Below are 5,810 nucleotides of genomic sequence, written 5' to 3' on the forward strand. Positions count from 1 at the left end.
AAAAAAAAAAAAAAAAACCTCTTCTTTCAATTCCATCCCCCAATTCCCAAATCAAAACCCAGAAAAAAATTTTCTCATTCAAACCCCCCCCCCACCCCAAAAAAATCGTTGTTTCAACCTCAAACCCAGATCAATTCCCACCAAAAAAAAAAAAAAAAAAAAAAAAACCTCTCTTCTTTTTTGCCTACTTAATTCATGTACGGAGTGCTCTTATTGAAAGGAAAAGAGAGGATTTTGAGGGATTTTTCATTTTTCCATCTCATCCCTGTGATGTGAAGCCATTGGATGCCAGAGGTGAAATCCTAAAGAAGTAAAGCTGATTTTTTTTCCACTGAAGAAGTAAGATTCTAGAATATGGGCTTGTGCCTCTTTCGATTTAAAGTTATCAAGTTTGACATTTAAAACAAACCCAACAACTCTTTCGTACCCTTTATTTGTTTTGAATGTATGGCTACTCCTTTCTTTGTTTGATCAGTGGGTAAAGGGAGAGCTTGATGATGGTGCTTGATGATCTAGATTTTGATTAGTGATTGATGATGGTGCACGGTTTGCAGTGGCTATGCTTGATGACGGTGGATTGATCGTTGATGGCGGCTTGGGTTGTGTGTGAGGGGATTTCAAGAGAAGAGAGAAATAGGAACGGTGAAAGAAAAAGAAAAACTTGTAAAAAATGAATATTTTATTAAATAAACGAGTAGAATAAACTATATAGATATTTTTTAAAATAAACATGTAAAATAAAAAAAATATTTTTTTTAAAGCCAAATTTACAATAAATGCAGTTGCTTTAATAATGATATTGCATCTACCTGTGAAAAACGTACCACCTCACACCCACTGACCCACACAGTCACAGAACCACTCATGACTCACTCACATGATGACCACACGCGGTAAATTGAAATTACTATCTTTACCACCATCCCAAAAAATAAAGAAAGATACAATAAAAAATACAGATTTTAAGAGTTGAGAGAAAGCAAAATCAAATATGCGAGAAAAGAGATGATACCAAGTAGATCGGGCGTCTTAGCAATTAGCACCCTAGATCGAGCTCACATGGAACCAGAATCAATAGCTCCACATGTTCTCATCTTTCCACTTCCAGCACAAGGACATGTAAACTCCATGCTCAATCTAGCTCAGCTTCTTTCACTTGCTGGCCTCAACATCACCTTTCTCAACACCGATCACAACCACAATCGCCTTGTCCTTCACACCAATATTCTACACCGTTTTGCATGTTTTCCTGGATTCCAATTCAAGACCATCCCAGATGGCCTTCCAGCTGATCACCCACGAGCTGGTGACCATTTCATGGAATTGTTTGATTCCCTAAAATTGGTGACTAAGCCAATATTTAGAGAAATGTTGTGTTCTGGTCAGTTAAATTCAGCTACTGGACAGTCAGTGACTTGCATCATAGCAGATGGAATCTTGAGCTTTCCTGTTGATGTTGGCAATGAGATTGGCATTCCAGTCATTCTTTTCCGTACAATCAGTGCTTGCTCCTTCTGGGTTTATTATTGTATTCAAGATATGATAGAAGCTGGCGAACTTCCCATTAGAGGTAATCTTTCTCAGTTCTTACTCTGGCCAAATTCGTATTTGCCTTCTTGTTCACATAAATTTTTGCTAAATCTTTTTCACAATTATTGAAATGACTATTAGTGTTATTGGTGTATAAAAACATTATGTTATTAATAATTTCATAAAAAATACAATATTACAGGACAACAACGGACAACCACATATTTATTTTGTCATGGGTCAAGACAGCGACCTCTTTTATTTGTCATGAGCTACCCTTTTGCAGTCTTAAACTCTTACTATTAATTAAGGAGATGGTCGTGGTCCAATCCAAAAATTAAAAATAAATAAAATTGATGAGCTATGTCACTGCGTACATCAGCAGTACTACATGTACACAACGAGCAAACAATTGGACTTGTAAAATATCATTTTAAAATTCAAAATAAAATTAGCCATGCACAGATAATGCATGTCAAAGATTACGAAACTCCTTGACCTATATATATAATCGAACCGTTTTGGTTTTTTTTGGTGTCTAAACTAGAATGTTTTCGTATGAGTTATTTATTTTATACATATTGACATTCTTAAACACTAATATGCAAAAAATACATAGAAAATAAAAAAGAAAACTCATAGATATATTTGATCCTAACGAGAAATCAATTCATGATTGTTTCTTTTGTTAAAGACAAGCAGTGAAAGTATATAATATAACTGGAACTACAAGTCGTTTTATCATTGTATATGTAAAACTGTTTGTCGTATAAGCTGTATTTTATAGTTGCTTAGTTACAGTTTTAGGTGACAGATGTCAATCTTTTATTTGATCCTTATAGTTTTGCAGCTTATTAGTTGGTTAGTTATACTTTCCCACCTCTCTGCTATAGTATCAATATACAGAGCTGTTCTCGTCCAATTTTGTAATGAAAATTGTAGTGTAGCTAAGTTGTCGTTCCACCAAGAAAAAGAAAACAAGAACGCGTCAAAAGCATCAATAATATAGAGAAAAATATTATTGAAACTTAGGAAAAATAAAATTTGGTAAAATTCAATAATTAACCTCACTAGGGTGTTAGGGTTTATCCACCAATATTGTTAAGCATCTACTACCAATCCAATTTAGTATACAATCGGGTAAGTAAACACATAAACTATCCGATTGGAAGATTTAGAAATAAGCTTTATTGATAAAACTCTCTTTGGTTGATTATATTCATCAATTATTCCAACAATTTAGTCTAGAAAATAATGATTTTGCTAGAAAAACTTAAGATCATCGCATACCTTAAAGGCAATACTATGGCAAAAGAAATATCTAACAAAATTACCACGTTTTATTAGAGAGATTATAAAAATAAGAAGATTCAAGAATAGATTTATGAAAGAATTAGAAATCAAATATCAATCTAATAAAACAATTATAAAAGAGAACAATTGGTTTCAATAATCAAAACGTGAAAAACATGCTTGGATTGAATAGTGGACAACTGACAACATTAGGGCTTCATCTCTAACCCTAGCTTAGGTTCTTAAGCTTCCATAGAAAATAAAAACTCTTAAAAATTGATGAAAAATAAGATTTCTTAGCAGCCAGAAAACGTGGCTGCTCTTGTATCCCTTTAATATTTATAACATTCAAAACCCTAAAACACATACTTCCCAAAAAGGAAAATATAAAATGTCATTGTTGTTTTTCAACCGTGGGTCAACTTCCAAGTCAGTTTTGGCCTTTCATACAGCAGATTATGAAATTTTGGTAAACTACAAAGTTTTAGATCTTTAAGTCCTCTTTTCGTGGCCACAAGAATCAAGTCAATCTGATATTAAAATAAAAAGAAATGGCCAAAATACCAAAACTGATCAGAATATTTCCATGTCAGGATTTTTTTCCATCTTTGGCTCAAACAAATTTCTCTCTTTCCTTTTATGTTTCCACACATCTTTGACTCTCCAAACTCTTCAAAAGTCACTTCTCAATTGACTTTCACCCTTGCATTTTCTTGGCTTCATGTCTGCATGTTTAGCTTATTAGTTTAAATCTCTAACAAGAGAAAAATATATGTAATGAGTATATTTTAGAGAAAACTTGCAAACTCTCATATTTATGTGTGAGTATAGGAATAAACACAAAATAGATGTGATAATGCCTACCAAAACTAAGACAATACTGTACTTCTAAGCTATTATCAAGAGCCTTGTAATCTTATCAATCTAAAAAAAAACTACCTTTCTTCACAAACTCTCCATAAACTCCATTGTTGATCTTCGAGTTTCATAGTATATTCAATATCTTTCTTTTAAGTAGTCATTCCTTCATTTCTTAGTGTTGTCGCTATCGCAAATGATCACTTGTTTGCACAAAACAATTATATATATATATATATATTTGTTTATTAATTTATTTATTTTTACATAGCTATAATTTTCTCAGTTTGAAAGTAAAAATAATTCTATGATAGTTTTATTATTTTTTATGAATTATAAATATTAGTGAAATTTGTTACTAACATTTGTTTTGTTTCTCAACAAAGAAACGTTTGTGTCAAATTTCTTACTAATGAGAAGTGTGGTAATCACTCTAGAAAATGAAGACATGGACTGCTTTATAAGAAGTGTGCCAGGCATGGAAAATTTTCTCCGAATCCGAGACTTACCTAGTTTTTGCCAAGCAAGCAACCTAACAAACCCAAATCTCCAATACGTTAAAAATATGACTAGGCAATCCCCTCGAGCCCATGCGCTTATACTCAACACATTTGAAGATTTAGAAGGACTTGTACTCTCTTACATACGTACAAAATGTCCCAAAACTTATACCATTGGACCCCTCCATGCAATTCTTAAATCTAAACTTGAATCCAAAATGACATTGTTGCAATCTCGGTCTCCAAATAGCCTCTTCGAAGTGGACAAAAGTTGCATGGTGTGGCTCGATGCTCAACCTTTGAAATCTATAATCTATGTAAGCTTTGGAAGCATTACAGTCATGACAAAGGAAGAGCTCATGGAGTTTTGGTATGGTTTGGTTAATAGCAAGAAACGCTTTTTATGGGCTATAAGGCATGACTTAGTGACCCAAAAAGATGGCGAAGGTCAAATTCCACTTGAACTTATTGAAGGGACAAAGGATTGAGGGTATATGGCAGGTTGGGTCCCACAAGAGGAGGTTTTGGCCCACCAGGCTATAGGTGGGTTTTTGACTCATAGTGGATGGAACTCTATCTTAGAGAGCATAGTGGCTAGGGTGCCCATGATTTGTTGACCTTACTTTGCTGATCAACAAACAAATAGTAGGTTTGTGAGTGAGGTTTGGAAGTTGGGAATGGACATGAAGGATGCGCGCGATAGAGTTATGGTAGAAAAAATGGTGAATCATTTGATGGAGGAGAGGAGGGAGATTTTCATGAAATCAGCTGCTGAGATGGCTAGGTTGGCAAAAGAAAGTGTAAGTGAAGGTGGTTCCTCTTACTGTAATTTGCACCATTTGATTAAGGATATAAGGTTAATGAGCATGATTACAACAAAATAGTATGTGCTATTGTTTCTTGAGTTGTAATTGTTTAGAATTCTAGTACCAGGTGGTTTTCCCTTGTAATTGCAAATTAAGAAAGATGATACTGTTCAAATTTTTATGGTAATAAATGTGGTGACAATTTTTTTTTTCTTTTTCATAATTAATGACCTACTTTATTGAATTAATGATCATAAAAATGATGTCATTAATGAATCTATGTAAAGGATAAGTTAGTCTTTTTTTAAAAAAAAATTATTTTTATCTTTTTATAGATACAATTAAATTTCAACGTATGACATTTGCTCCATATGATTTCAAAAAATAAAAAATCAACTTATGGCATTCACTCCATAATGATTTCTCTTTATCATCAAACTTAGATACCAATTTGGTTTTTAATGTAGGCAGTGCTAGAACCTCAGATCTCACATTTAACAATAAAAAGACTTTACTAGTTAAATTAACTAGAACCCACTAATAAGTTCGTCCAACTATTACCACCATTTACAAAAATAAATTATCCCTAACATTACACATCATGACATTAGTTAATGATAAGTCATAATCATTGATGACATGTTCCTTTTTTGCATGCATACTTAAATAAAAATGATTACTGCAATTGTTCAAAAACCATGGTTGTCAAAATCGCGATTTGAATTGTAAGATCGCATGATTTTATAATCCCACCTCACCAAAACGTTTAGGATCGCATTAGGATCATAAAAATGGTAGAATCGTATAGGATTGTATGAATGTA

The 5,810-nt window shown here is 33.0% G+C and overlaps 1 pseudogene; it reads left to right on the forward strand.

Moving 5' to 3' along the window:
• Window positions 1–954: 954 nt before the first annotated feature.
• On the forward strand, window positions 955–5,143 carry LOC111984085 (7-deoxyloganetic acid glucosyltransferase-like; annotated as a pseudogene).
• Window positions 5,144–5,810: the final 667 nt, after the last annotated feature.

Source organism: Quercus suber, unplaced genomic scaffold (assembly GCF_002906115.3).
Source record: "Quercus suber isolate HL8 unplaced genomic scaffold, Cork oak 2.0 scaffold_221, whole genome shotgun sequence".
Classification (NCBI taxonomy): Eukaryota; Viridiplantae; Streptophyta; class Magnoliopsida; order Fagales; family Fagaceae; genus Quercus; species Quercus suber.